The sequence below is a fragment of the Dendropsophus ebraccatus genome, chromosome 9 (assembly GCF_027789765.1).
Source record: "Dendropsophus ebraccatus isolate aDenEbr1 chromosome 9, aDenEbr1.pat, whole genome shotgun sequence".
NCBI classification, from domain to species: domain Eukaryota; kingdom Metazoa; phylum Chordata; class Amphibia; order Anura; family Hylidae; genus Dendropsophus; species Dendropsophus ebraccatus.
This window is the reverse complement of record NC_091462.1, coordinates 82,881,123-82,896,342: the sequence shown is the minus strand read 5'-3', so window position 1 is coordinate 82,896,342 and position 15,220 is coordinate 82,881,123. Positions and strand designations below refer to the sequence as shown.

The window sequence follows — 15,220 nt, the reverse complement described above, 5'->3', positions numbered from 1 at the left end:
GGGGGGAGCACACAGGGGGGATATATAACAGGGGGAGCACACAGGGAGGCTACAGACTACTGGAGCTTCACAGAGGGGTCTATATACTACTGGGGGCAGCACACAGGGGGTCTATATACTACTTTGGGCAGCAGAATGGGGTCTATATACAACTTGGAGAGCACACAGGAGGTCTATATCCAAGTGGGAGAGCACACAGGGGGGCTATATACTACTGGGGGAGCACACAGGGGTCTATATACTACTGGTGGGGTACACAGAGGGTCTATATACTACTGGGGGAACATACAGGGGGTCTATATACTACTTGTGAGGCACACAGGTGGTCTATATATAACTGGGGGAGCACACAGGGGTCTGTATACAACTGGGGCAGCACACAAGGGGTCTATATAATACTGGTGGGGCACACAGGGGGTCTATATACTAATGGGGGAACCACACAGGGGGTTTATATACTACTGGAGGAGCACACATGGGTCTATATCCAAGTGGGGGAGCACACAGGAGGTCTATATCCAAGTGGGGGAGCACACAGGGGGGCTAAATACCCCTGAGGGAGCACACAGGGGGCCTATATACAACTGGAGCAGCACACAGGGGGTCTATATACAACTGGGGCAGCACACAGGAGGTCTATATACTTCTGGGGGAGCACACGGGGGGCTATATATAACTGGGGGAACACACAGGGGTCTATATACTACTGGGGGAAGCAAACAAGGGGTATATACTACTGGGGGCAGGACACAAGGGTTATATACTATTGGGGGCAGCACACAAGGAGTATATGCGGTTCAGGGAAGAAACAGAGTGCTGCACCTCACACCTATGGCTGATACTAGTGCCGCTTGGCTAAATAAAAAACACATCAGAATTTTGTGTATGAATTGATCAAGCCATACTGCCCCATGTACCTCGTGCCGGTATCTGATACACATGGGTCCCTACACTAAGTCCACACCGTGCCAGTCAGTGGCCACCAACCCCGCAGGCGTGCACAGCCAGGGAACGGGGGCCATGGGACGGCCCTGCGACCCCCATGCCACAGGACCAGACCCAAAAACACCACACCAGAACCCGGCAAGGAGTATATATTACTGGCAGTAGCGCACAAGGGGTATATACTACTGGGGGAAACACACAGCGGTTTATTGTTTTGGAACGCGTGTCGAGGGGGGGGCCCCAGACATAACTTCGCTTGGGGCCCCAGAAATGCCAAGACCGCCCCTGTAATCAAGCATCTTTTATCTTTGAAGTTGATTCCCACTAAAAGGAAATTATCCCATATTATCTTACATGGGATATACTGTTTGTGCCTTGTGTTTTTTGTGCAGGTGGGATTGGCAGTGCGGCTCTTATCCTCTCTGCTGTTTAGCATTATCTATTTGTGTTACTGCATCATTTTTGTGCAGATACTGCAGTGCTGCAGTGACACTCCAACATGTGTGAACACAGCCCTAATTTCTCTGTAGACTTTAAGCGAAAGTTGAAACACCTGCCGAGACTAGCAGACTAATGGTGCGTTTACACAGGCAGATTTATCTGACCAATTTTAGAAGCCAAAGTCAGGAATGGACTTGAAAGGACAGGGAATCTCAGTCTTTCCTTTATGACCTGCACCCTGTTTATAGTCTGTTCCTGGCTTTGGCTTCAAAAATCTGTCAGATAAATCTCTCTGTGTAAACGCACCATTAGACTAGCAGACAGACAATGTAAGACAGAGGCATGGAATATTTGTCTCCTAAGGGGGGATAGCAGAAAGAGCCGGAGACAATGTGGATTGACAGAGAGGCAATTTTTTTCACTTCCTGGATTTCTATCAGCTACCAGTGTGGCAGAACCGCACAGATACAGTAATACAATGTATAGACACATCTATATAACTTTTTATGTACTTTCAATAGAAAAGTTTTTATTATCTAGAGTTCCTCTTTAAATAGGAGTCCGAATGGTAGCGTTATAGCGTTATGGAGCTCATGTCATTGGACAAGAGGATCCGCGGCCTACTCTGTCAGCGAGAGAGAAGACACAAGATACGGCAATGCCGCAGTAGCGAAATTAGAGGGGGGCAAAGGGGGAGGTCGCCCCCGGGCCCACCAAGGCTGGGGGCTCCCCGGGCCGGTCCCCCCCAGTACACTTAAGGGCCGCAGAGGCCGGATGTTAATTAGGCTGCTCTGCCACTTTAAGGCTGCCCGGAAGTAGTGGCTGCTGCACTCAGGGCAGACACTGCAGCTTCCCCCCCTCCTCACAGCCCGGGCCCCTCCCCCACTCCCTCACTACCTCCGGCTGCTTCCTGCTCTCCTGGATGTCGGGACAGAAGAAGAGGAGGTGCCCAGAGTCCGACTGTTAGGAGAAGATCAGAGAACTTCACCACATGGCCCCCTCAGAGCTTCCCTGCAATTACAGTAAGTGCTGTGTGTCCTGGGTGCATGTGATGTGTGTTTCCCTGGGTGCATGGGATGTGTGTGTCCCTGGGTGCATGGGATGTGTGTGTCCTGGGTGCATGGGATGTGTGTGTCCCTGGGTGCATGGGATGTGTGTGTCCCTGGGTGCATGGGATGTGTGTGTCCTGGGTGCATGGGATGTGTGTGTCCTGGGTGCATGGGATGTGTGTGTGTGTCCTGGGTGCATGGGATGTGTGTGTGTGTCCTGGGTGCATGGGATGTGTGTGTGTGTCCTGGGTGCATGGGATGTGTGTGTGTGTGTCCTGGGTGCATGGGATGTGTGTGTGTGTGTCCTGGGTGCATGGGATGTGTGTGTGTGTCCTGGGTGCATGGGATGTGTGTGTGTGTCCTGGGTGCATGGGATGTGTGTGTGTGTGTCCTGGGTGCATGGGATGTGTGTGTGTGTCCTGGGTGCATGGGATGTGTGTGTGTGTCCTGGGTGCATGGGATGTGTGTGTGTGTCCTGGGTGCATGGGATGTGTGTGTGTGTGTCCTGGGTGCATGGGATGTGTGTGTGTGTCCTGGGTGTATGGGATGTGTGTGTGTGTCCTGGGTGCATGGGATGTGTGTGTGTGTGTGTGTGTGTGTGTGTGTGTCCTGGGTGCATGGGATGTGTGTGTGTGTGTGTGTCCTGGGTGCATGGGATGTGTGTGTGTGTGTGTCCTGGGTGCATGGGATGTGTGTGTGTGTGTGTGTCCTGGGTGCATGGGATGTGTGTGTGTGTGTGTGTGTCCTGGGTGCATGGGATGTGTGTGTGTGTGTGTGTCCTGGGTGCATGGGATGTGTGTGTGTGTGTGTGTGTGTGTGTCCTGGGTGCATGGGATGTGTGTGTGTGTGTGTGTGTCCTGGGTGCATGGGATGTGTGTGTGTGTGTGTGTCCTGGGTGCATGGGATGTGTGTGTGTGTGTGTGTCCTGGGTGCATGGGATGTGTGTGTGTGTGTGTGTGTGTCCTGGGTGCATGGGATGTGTGTGTGTGTGTGTGTCCTGGGTGCATGGGATGTGTGTGTGTGTGTGTGTCCTGGGTGCATGGGATGTGTGTGTGTGTGTGTGTCCTGGGTGCATGGGATGTGTGTGTGTGTGTGTGTCCTGGGTGCATGGGATGTGTGTGTGTGTGTGTCCTGGGTGCATGGGATGTGTGTGTGTGTGTCCTGGGTGCATGGGATGTGTGTGTGTGTGTCCTGGGTGCATGGGATGTGTGTGTGTGTCCTGGGTGCATGGGATGTGTGTGTGTGTGTGTCCTGGGTGCATGGGATGTGTGTGTGTGTGTCCTGGGTGCATGGGATGTGTGTGTGTGTGTCCTGGGTGCATGGGATGTGTGTGTGTGTGTCCTGGGTGCATGAGATGTGTGTGTGTGTGTCCCTGGGTGTATGTAATGTGATGTAAGAAGAGATAAGTAAAACTTAGTGTTTAAGGCTATGTTCACACTACATACAGTAAGTTCCGTAGTAATCATGGCCGTTGTAACAATGGCCGTGATTTCTACGGAACTTATGTAGTACTGCCTTCTGAGGAATCCCGGCTGGAGTGTATACACATAGGTAGAGTTTATTTAGTAGTGTTCTCAAACCTGTGACAAAACTACAGCTCCCATCATGCCCTTCTGGCAGGAGATAGTGGGGATTGTAGTTTAGGAACAGCAGGAGGGTCACATGTTGGAGAATACTTTACTAAATAAACTGTACCCCTAAATGATTGCTTCCTAACAGTGGCTCTTGAGCTGTTACCAAACTAAAACTCTCATCATGTCCTGCCACCAGGGTACAATGGGAGTTGTAGTTTTGCCACTGGTAGGGAAACCATAATTTAGGAGGGAGGTTTATTTAGTATCGTGTTCTCCAACATGTGACCCTTCAGTCGCTACAAGACTAGAACTCCCATCATGTCCTGACATAATGGAGGTTGTAGTTAAGGAACAGCTGAGGAGACACTGGTTGGAAGACAATGATTTAGGAGGTCAGTAGTAAAGTACATTAGAGGGGACAGTGGTACAGTACATTAGAGGGGACAGTGGTACAGTACATTAGAGGGGACAGTGGTACAGTACATTAGAGGGGACAGTGGTACAGTACATTAGAGGGGACAGTGGTACAGTACATTAGAGGACAGTGGTACAGTACATTAGAGAGGACAGTGGTACAGTACATTAGAGAGGACAGTGGTACAGTACATTAAAGAGGACAGTGGTACAGTACATTAGAGAGGACAGTGGTACAGTACATGAGAGGACAGTGGTACAGTACATGAGAGGACAGTGGTACAGTACATGAGAGAGGACAGTGGTACGGTATATTACAGGGGGCAGTGGTACAGTACATTGGAGGGCAGTAGTAATATAGTTTATTAGGTAGGCAGTGGCAAACTACATTGTGGGCACAGTATAATACGGGGACAGTGGCACTATTTAATATAAAAACAGTTCATAGGAGGCACAGTTTATACAGGGGGGCGGTGGTACAGTTCATTAGGACAAAGGGGTACCATTTATTTAGCACAAAGGGGGGGGGGCTAACTGCAGATGGAGGCACAAAGTGGGGGCCCAACTAGTGTTGAGGGCATAAGGGGGGGGGGGGCTAACTACAGAGGGCAAAGAGAGGGAACACAACTACAGATGGGGCATGAAGAGGATGTCTTACTACAGATGAGGACACAATGATGGATCCTAACTACAGATACAGGCATAAAGAAGGGATCTAAGTATAGAAAGAAGCACAGAAAAGGAAAAATGACTACAGATTGCTCTTCAAAGAAGTCTCTGTTACTGTTTAAGGGCACTATGATGGAGAGTTTGTATAGAGGTGGTTAAAGGTGCTGTAAAAGTAAGGTGCTGAAGATGTTTGTCTGGCAGATACTGCTGTGATGATTTGTGGTTAGAAGAGTCTTCACAATGAAAAAGAAAAGGAAACCTGACCCACTCTCATCAGAGAAGACGTCACCTGTGAGTCACTGGATGTGTCTGCACTTTACTTACATCTCTATTTGTTTGGGGTCTACTGAGGTTCCCTATGGGTAACATAATAGGTTGGGGGCCCACTCAGACTCACTCGCCCCCCCTAGGCTGAACCCCTAGCTACGCCCCTGGGCAATGGATTATGATATCACTGTACGTGTGCAGATACATTACAGATGCCCATACATTACAGACAATACCCCCATACACATGCATGCTCGGCTCAGCCAGGTGTGCATGTGCTCTGAATGAGGAGAAGAGAGGTAAAGCCGCTGCCAGACTCCTCTGCTGACGACTTATCTCCTGAGAACAGAAGGAGCCAGGTATTCCAGCATGCCCCCCTATCATATATAACAGCCCGGATCACCTTCCCCCCCCCAATAATATAACTGCCCGGATCACCCTCCCCCCCCCCCCCCCAAAACAGCCCAGATGACACCTCCCCCTCATAATATAACAGCCCAGAAGACCCCCCCTCCCCCCTGTAATATAACAGCCCGGATGACCCTCCCCTGTAATATAACAGCCTGGATGACCCCCTATAAAATAAAAGCCGGGTGACCCCCCCAATAATATAACAGCCCAGATAACCCCACCACCCCTATAATATAACAGCCTAGATGACCCCACCACCCCTATAATATAACAGCCTAGATGACCCCACCACCCCTATAATATAACCGCCATTGCCCAGAACCCCGTCTCTCCAGGTCTTATACTCACTTGCTGATAACGTTGTGACATTTCTTGCAGATCTTCTGCTTGACGTTTCCATGTGCAGATAACACGGCCGTGTAGGGGAGGCACCCGGCACAGAAGGAACGGCCGCACGACCTGCTGCACTAAGAAAGAGAGAGTATACAGATGACATGATAAATCACATAGGATTCCCTTATCAATCCCACCACACACAGCAGATAAACATCACCCAGGGGGACTGACCGACCTCATATATATGGCGGCCTCCTAGTCTCCTTTCTACAGCAGATGTGGAGAGAGAGAAGGGCCAGCCATGTCGTGTTCTCAGGGAGAAGAGAGGAGACTCCCCCACTCCCCCCACCCCTCTCTACTATAAGCACATGCACGCTCCTCCCACCCCTCTCTACTATAAGCACATGCACGCTCCTCCCACCCCTCTCTACTATAAGCACATGCACGCTTCCCCCACCCCTCTCTACTATAAGCACATGCACGCTCCCTCATCCCTCTCCACTATAAGCACATGCACGCTCCCCCCACCCCTCTCTACTATAAGCACATGCACACTCCCTCATCCCTCCCCTCTCTACTATAAGCACATGCACGCTCCCCCACTCATCTCCACTATAAGCACATGCACGCTCCTCCCACCCCTCTCTACTATAAGCACATGCACGCTCCCCCACTCATCTCCACTATAAGCACATGCACGCTCCCTCATCCCTCTCCACTATAAGCACATGCACGCTCCCTTATCCCTCTCCACTATAAGCACATGCATGCTTCCCCCAGCCATCATCACTTTAAGCACATGCACACTCCCCCACCCCTCTCAACTATAAGCACATACACACTCCCCCCAGCCCCCTCCACTATAAGTACATGCACGCTGTCCCCTCTCCACTTTAGGCTCATGCACGCTCCCTCACCCCTCCCCATTATAAGCACATGCACGCTACCCCACCCCTCCCCATTATAAGCACATGCATGCTTCCCCACCCCTTTCCACTATAAGCACATGCATGCTCCCCCAGCCCTCTCCACTATAAGCACATGCATGCTCCCCCAGCCCTCTTCACTATAAGCACATGCACGCTCCCCCCACCCTTCTTCACTATAACCACATGCACGCTCCCCCACTTCTCTCCACCATAAGCACATGCATGCTCCCCCACCCCTCTCCACTATAAGCACATGCATGCTCCCCCACCCCTCTCCACTATAGGAACATGCACGCTCACCCACTTCTCTCCACTATAAGCACATGCACGCTCCCCCCTCTCCAATATAAGCACATGCACACTCCCCCACCTCTCTCAACTATAAGCACATGGACGCTACCCCCCCACCCCTCTACACTATAAGCACATGGATGATCCCCCACCCTTCCTCACTACAAGAATATGCACGCTCACCCTACCCCTCTCCATTATAGGCCCATGCATGCTCCCCCACCCTATTTTTAGCACGTGGACACTCCCTCCACCCTGTTATAAGCACATACACGTTCCCCTCACCCTTCTCCACTATAAAAACATGCACGCTCCCCATCCAATTATAAGCACATGCACACTCCTCCACCCCTTTCCATTACAAGCACATGCATGCTCCTCCACCCCTCTCCATTATAAGCACATGCACGCTCCCCCATCCCTCTCCACTATAAGCACATGCATGCTCCTCCACCCCTCCATTATAAGCACATGCATGCTTCCCCAGCCCTCTCCACTAAAACCACATGCACGCCCCCCCCACCCCTCTCCACTATAAGCACATGCACGCTCCCCCACATTATTTTTAGCACGTGGACGCTCCCCCCGCCCTATTATAAGCATATGGACGCACCCCTCTCCACTATAAGCACATGCACGCTCCCCTCACTCCTCTCCACTATAAACGCATGCACGCTTTCCACCTTATTGTAAGTACATGCATGCTCCTCCACCCCTCTCCATTATAAGCACATGCAAGCTCCTCCACCCCTCTACATTATAAGCACATGCACACTCCCCCCACCCCTCTCCATTATAAGCACATGCACGCTCCTCCACGCCTCTCCATTATAAGCACATGCACGCTCCCCACCCCTCTCCATTATAAGCACATGCACGCTCCCCCACCCCTCTCCATTATAAGCACATGCACGCTTCCCCCATCCCTCTCCATGATAAGCACATGCCTGCTCTCCCCTCTCCATTATAAGCACATGCCTGCTCTCCCCACCCCTCCCATTATAAGCACATGCATGCTCCCCAGCCCTCTCCACTATAAGCAAATGCATGCTCCCCCACCCTATTATAAGCACATGCACGCACCCCTCTCCACTATAAACGCATGCACGCTCCTCCACCCCTCTCCATTATAAGCACATGCACGCTCCCCACACCCCTATCCATTATAAGCACATGCACGCTCCCCCACCCCTCTCTACTATAAGCACATGCACGCTCCCCCACCCCTCTCTACTATAAGCACACGCACGCCCCCCCCACCCCTCTCCACTACAAGCACACGCACGCTCCCCCAGCCCTCTTCACTATAAGCACATGCACGCTCCCCCACCCCTCTCCATTATAAGCACAGGCACGCTCCCCCCAGCCCTCTCCACTATAAGCACACGCACGCTCCCCCCACCCCTCTTCACTATAAGCACATGCACGCTGTCCCACTGCTCTCCACTATAAGCCCATGCACCAAACAGATTCATCTTCATTTCTTGGAATATGAAAGGTGGAATCTAATTGGTTGCTAGGGGCAACTGAGCCAGCTCTACTTTACACCAGTTATTGTGGCCCCTCACCTGCACACGATGACATCACTGGTTATTGTTGTCCCCTCACCTGCACACGATGACATCACGCATGGCTCCTGTACTGCTCATGATGACATCACACACAGTATATAAGTAGCTGCAGAGCTCTAGAAGTTAATCTCCAAGGCTAACGTTATTGGTGAAGGTAAGTCTGCTGTGTCCTCCCTTCTCTTCTATAATAGTAGGATGAAACTGTTGCTAGAATATCCTGATCCCTACAGGTATATACTATATTATATATGATAGGGTTACCCCTCTATCCTGATCCCTACAGGTATACTATATTTTATATGATGTGATTACCCCTCTATCCTGATCCCTACAGGTATATACTATATTTTATATGATGTGGTTACCCCTCTATCCTGATCCCTACAGGTATATACTATATTTTATATCATGTGATTACGCCTCTATCCTGATCCCTACAGGTATATACTATATTATATATGATAGGGTTACCGCTCTATCCTGATCCCTACAGGCATATACTATATTATATATGATGGAATTACCCCTCTATCCTGATCCCTACAGGTATATACTATATTATATATGATAGGGTTACCCCTCTATCCTGATCCCTACAGGTATATACTATATTTTATATGATGTGATTACCCCTCTATCCTGATACCTACAGCTATATTTTATTGGATGATGTTGGAATCCCCCTTTACTATAGATGTACAATGTGTCTGGTAAGGCCATTTGCCGTGAGCTCCCCTTGGTAGGCGTCCCGAAATAAACAATAAATATACAATTCAGGGCATTATACAATGCAGCAGCCCCACAAAAGTTAATGTCATTTTGATGATCTCATTTCTGGTACATTACTATGGGGGCAGCCATCTTTCTGAGCTGTTTTTACCAATATTTAGTCATATGCTTTATTGTAAGCTTCATAGACACGATATTCACATCTGTAGGATAGTTTACTAAGCATGTTCTGTGGCCTGTGCAGAGATCATTATATAGGGAGGGGAAGGCTGATCGCTGACATCTTTGCCTTTGGCTCTCCAGCCATGATGGGAATTGTAGTTTTGCAACAGCTGGAATGCCACCGGTTCCCGACCCCTGGTATAAGTGAAGGAGTTGTGGTAATGGATTTATCCATATTCTTAGGTGCAGGTACAAGTTAAAGGGGTTATCCAGGATTAGAAGACTTTCCTGGAATAACAGTGTCACCCCTGTCCTCGGGTTGTGTGTGGTATTACAATTCAGCTTCATTTACTTTAATAGAACTAAGCTGCAATACCACATCCAAACTGAGGACAAGAGTTGTGCTGTTTTTAGAAGAAAGCAGTCATGTTTTTGTAACCTCTAAGGGTCAGTTCACACGTACAGACTCGCAGCGTAAATCTCGCTGCGAGTCTGTCAGGTCCTGGCAGTTCACTGTCCCAACATACTCGCAGCGGTCGGAATGACCGCTGCGTGTATGTAATTGTGCCGGCCCGTTAACCCCATCGGCTTCCGCTGCTGCCGCCGCTCGCTGTATCCTTATACATTACCTGTCCTCGCTGCACAGGTCCCGGCATACTTCTCTCCCGCCCGGCCAATCAGTGTGTTGCCCTGCCGCAGCCACTGATTGGCCGGGCGGGAGAGCAGTACGCCGGGACCTGTGCAGCGAGGACAGGTAATGTATACAGATACAGCGAGCAGCAGGAGCCGACGGGGGTTAACGAGCCGGCAGAATTACATACACGCAGCGGTCGGAACGAGTATGTTGGGACAGTGAACTGCCAGGACCTGACAGACTCGCAGCGAGATTTACGCTGCGAGTCTGCACGTCTGAACTGACCCTAAAGGTGTTATACAGTATAAGGCTATGTTCACACTACGTATATTTGAGGCTGTATAGCAACCAAAACAAGGAGTGGATTGAAAACACAGAAAGGCTCTGTTCACATAATGTTGTAATTGAGTGGATGGCCAATATTTGCTGTTATTTTAACACAACGGCCGTTGTATTGAAATAATGGAAGTTATTTACCGTTATATGGTGGCCATCCACTCAATTACAACATTATGTGAACAGAGCCTTTCTGTGTTTTCAATCCACTCCTGGTTTTGGTCACTATGAGGACCTGACATGAGGACCAAATACAGCCTCAAATATACATAGTGTGAACCCAGCCTTAGAAAAACATGGCCACTTTCTTCCAGAGACAGCACCACTCTTGTCTCCAGTTTAGGTATGGTTTGCAATTATGCTCTAATCACTTCAATGGAACCGAGTTGCAAAACCTGCACCCAAACTGAAGTCAAGAGCAGTGTTGCCTCTGGAAGAAAGTGGCCATGTTTTCTAACACTGTATAACACCTTTAAGGACAGGTCCGCTATATGAGAATGTCCCATTGCTCCCGTATCCACTACTGTCTAATGTTAATTTTTGCATCTCTAAAGCTCATTGAATCCTGACTGTTTTTCTTTACTTGTAGGAGAGAGAAAAGCAAGAAAAGAGAGGAAAGCAAAGAAGGCGAGGAGCAAAGGTTGAGTTGCAGATATTGGTGGAAGAGGAGATGGCGATGGTGGTGGAGGATTTGATAATGTTGATGGAGGATGTGGTGGTGGTGGTGGATGATTTTGTGGTGGGTGGAGTTGTGGTGAGGGTGGTGCGAGAGGTACTGGTGCAGGGGGTGATGGTGGTGAGGCGGGTGGTGGTGGAGAGAGAGGTGGTGCTGGTGGAGGTGATAGTGATGGTAGTAGATGAGATGGTGGTGCTGGAGGTGGTGGTCGTGCTGGGGGAGGTGGTCGTGCTGAATGAGATGGTGGAGGAGGAAGTCGTGGTGGTGGATGAGGTGGAGGAGTCGGTGGTTGTGGTGGATGAGGTGGAAGAGAAGGGGGTGATGGATGACATGCTGGAGGAGGGGGAGATGGTGGTGGATGAGGCGCTGGAGGAGGGGGTTATGGTGGTGGATGAGGTGCTGGAGGAGGGGGTGGTAGAGGACGAGGTGCTGGAGGAGGAGGGAGTGGTGGAAGAGGAGGTGGTGGGGAGGGGGTGGTGGAGGAGGGTGAGGAGCTGGTGGATGGGGTGCTGGAGGAGGGGGTGTTGTGGAGGAGGGGATGGTGGTGATGAATGAGATGGTGGATGAGGTGGGGGGATGGAGGAGGGGGTGATGGATAAGATGCTAAAGGAGGGGGTGATGGTGGTGGATGAGGCGCTGGAGGAGGGGTTGGTAGTGGAGGAAGGGGTGGTGGAGGAGGTGGTGGGGATGGGGTGGTGGGGAGGTGGTGGTGGGTAAGGGGTGGTGGGGAGGTGGTGGTGGGTAGGGGGTGGTGGGGAGGGGGTGGTGGGTAGGGGGTGGTGGGGAGGTGGTGGTGGTGGGGGGGTGGTGGGGAGGGGGGGTGGGTAGGTGGTGGTGGGGAGGGGGTGGTGGTGGGTAGGTGGTGGGTAGGTGGTGGTGGTGGGTAGGGGGTGGTGGTGGGGAGGGGGTGGTGGGGAGGGGGTGGTGGATAGGTGGTGGTGGGGAGGGGGTGGTGGGGAGGGGGGTGGTGGGTAGGGGGTGGTGGGTAGGTGGTGGTGGTGGGGAGGGGGTGGTGGGAGGGGGTGGTGTAGAGGGTGGTGGAGGAGGGTGAGGAGGTTGTGGGGAGGGGTGGTGGGGAGGGGGGGTGGAGGTGGTGGTGGTGGTGGGGAGGGGGTGGTGGAGGGGGTGGTGGAGGAGGGTGAGGAGGTGGTGGGGAGGGGGTGGTGGAGGAGATGGTGGGGAGGGGGTGGTGGAGGAGGGTGAGGAGGTGGTGGATGAGGTGCTGGAAGAGGGGGTGTTGTGGAGAAGAAGGGGATGGTGGTGATGAATGAGGTAGGGGGAAGGAGGAGGTGGTGGAGGAGTGGGTGTTTTGACCATATCCTTCTTAATTTGGTGTTTTTGAACCCTGAGAATCTCACCTGCAGATGCAACATCGCATTTATAGAGGCTCAACTAAGTTCTGCTCTACCTGCAACTGAGTGGAATGAAATACAAAGCAAAGGTGAGGCTGATACCTCCAAAGATTGTGAGGACAATGAAAAAATAAAATTTTCCAAATGGCATTGCGACATCAAAGACTACACCAAGGGACACGTCTTCTGCTAGCAAATGCCAAAATCCAATAGAGGCCCCGTTGGTCCACCTCTAGAAGAATGCAAACCGAGGCAGAGGCAGACCTAGACAGACCAGCCCAAGGTTTGATCTCACATTGGCAGAATTAGACGCCTCAGAGGAAGCCACGCAGGACGGAGGAAATCCCACCACAGCAGAGGAAACTCCTTTTTTCTCTCAGGGATCCCCAGCTGTCATCCGCAAAAAAAACAAGCAATGAATGGGAAGCAAGAAAAAAAACCCAGAGTCAGAAACCACCAACGTCCAGCTAGTGGTAAGTATATCTTCAATTTTTTTATCTGAATTACAAGTGACTGTACTTTCTAAAGGTTTGTCCATTTGCACCACTCAAACCACTGACTGGTTTGATCTTGAACTTTAACTGATTTAATGGTGCAGGTACTTTGTCATTCTCTCCTTAGTCCTTCTCCAACCTGCAGACCCTGATGGACACATAAGGACCATCTCTCCAGGAATTACTGTTCATTTATGTAACTTACTTCTTGCTTTATTGGTACACACATTGCTTACCGGCATTGGTGGGCTCTCTTTGCCTAAGACTGCTACATCTAGTCTGTATAGTATGATCATTCTAGGTTACACTTGATGTAAAATTGTATATACACTTTTATTTTGTGTGCAGTTTTGTCTCCTATACACTTGTCTATACCGTTACATATTATTCTTGGACGAATATGGTATGAGGATGGAACTTCGGGTTATGATGCTACTTTATACATACAGTAACATACATGTGTATACTAATGAGTTCTTGTCATTTTATTTCTAGTTATCCTTCTTCTTTCGGATGACATGTCTTCGGCTAGCAAATGCCAAAATCCAATAGAGGCCCCGTTGGTCCACCTCTAGAAGAATGCAAACCGAGGCAGACCTAGACAGACCAGCCCAAGGTTTGATCTCACATTGGCAGAATCAGACGCCTCAAAAGAAGCCACGCAGGACGGAGGAAATCCCACCACAGCAGAGGAAACTCCTTTTTTCTCTCAGGGATCCCCAGCTGTCATCCGCAAAAAAAACAAGCAACGAATGGGAAGCAAGAAAAAAAAACCAGAGTCAGAAACCACCAACGTCCAGCTAGTGGTAAGTATATCTTCAATTTCTTTATCTGAATTACAAGTGACTGTACTTTCTAAAGGTTTGTCCATTTGCACCACTCATACCACTGACTGGTTTGATCTTGAACTTTTAACTGATTTAATGGTGCAGGTACTTTGTCATTCTCTCCTTAGTCCTTCTCCAACCTGCAGACCCTGATGGACACATAAGGACCATCTCTCCAGGAATTACTGTTCATTTATGTAACTTACTTCTTGCTTTATTGGTACACACATTGCTTACCGGCATTGGTGGGCTCTCTTTGCCTAAGACTGCTACATCTAGTCTGTATAGTATGATCATTCTAGGTTACACTTGATGTAAAATTGTATATACACTTTTATTTTGTGTGCAGTTTTGTCTCCTATACACTTGTCTATACCGTTACATATTATTCTTGGACGAATATGGTATGGGGATGGAACTTCGGGTTATGATGCTACTTTATACATACAGTAACATACATGTGTATACTAATGAGTTCTTGTCATTTTATTTCTAGTTATCCTTCTTCTTTCGGATGATACACTATGCAGCCAGCAGGAGTGGGATCTTCCAGACATCCAAACCACACAGCGCATGGACTGTTCTGTACTTACCCATTCATGTTTCCTCTGGACCCTCGGAGTACGGCCTCTGTCTTACTATGTGTCTACGATTTCTCTCTCTTGTATTGTCATGTCCTTCAATAAATGTTCTGTCGCAGCAACTGTTTGGCGTGTCCCGTAATCCTTACCTGTAGTGTGCACTGGCTAGACTACTACCTAGACATGTATATTATGGCTGCCTTTACCACTTTCAGTATGGGATCCCATCAGTGTGTCCTTGGGTGGTGTGGTGGTGGACCCCCCAACATGGGCTTATCACCTTTGTGACACTGAATCTCCTACATCTATTTATTAGGGCCAGTTTACACGGAGTAAAAGAGGCAGAATGCCGTGATAGAACTCTCCACCGCGGAATCCCGCCAGCCTCAGCGTCATGTAGGCTGTCTATGGGAGGGTTTGCGCACCTCCACTCTCCGCACCTCTCCACTCAAAGAATTGTGCACCATGTGCACACATCTATTGTGGTTGACTGTGATTTATGTACATACTCAGTGCATTTTGCATTCAATAT

The 15,220-nt window shown here is 49.9% G+C and overlaps 1 long non-coding RNA gene across 2 annotated transcripts; it reads left to right on the top strand.

Annotated features, from left to right (window-relative positions):
• Window positions 1-2,309: 2,309 nt before the first annotated feature.
• Window positions 2,310-14,866, top strand: LOC138802225 (uncharacterized). Of its 2 annotated transcripts, XR_011364703.1 has the most exons (6): window positions 2,310-2,408; window positions 5,294-5,383; window positions 11,348-11,398; window positions 12,799-13,259; window positions 13,776-14,086; window positions 14,604-14,865. It is a non-coding gene; the product is annotated as an uncharacterized lncRNA (long non-coding RNA). The 2 variants fall into 2 exon arrangements; XR_011364702.1 differs by lacking the exons at window positions 2,310-2,408; window positions 5,294-5,383; window positions 11,348-11,398 and having other exon boundaries at window positions 12,715-13,259; window positions 14,604-14,866.
• The last annotated feature ends 354 nt before the right edge of the window (window positions 14,867-15,220 follow it).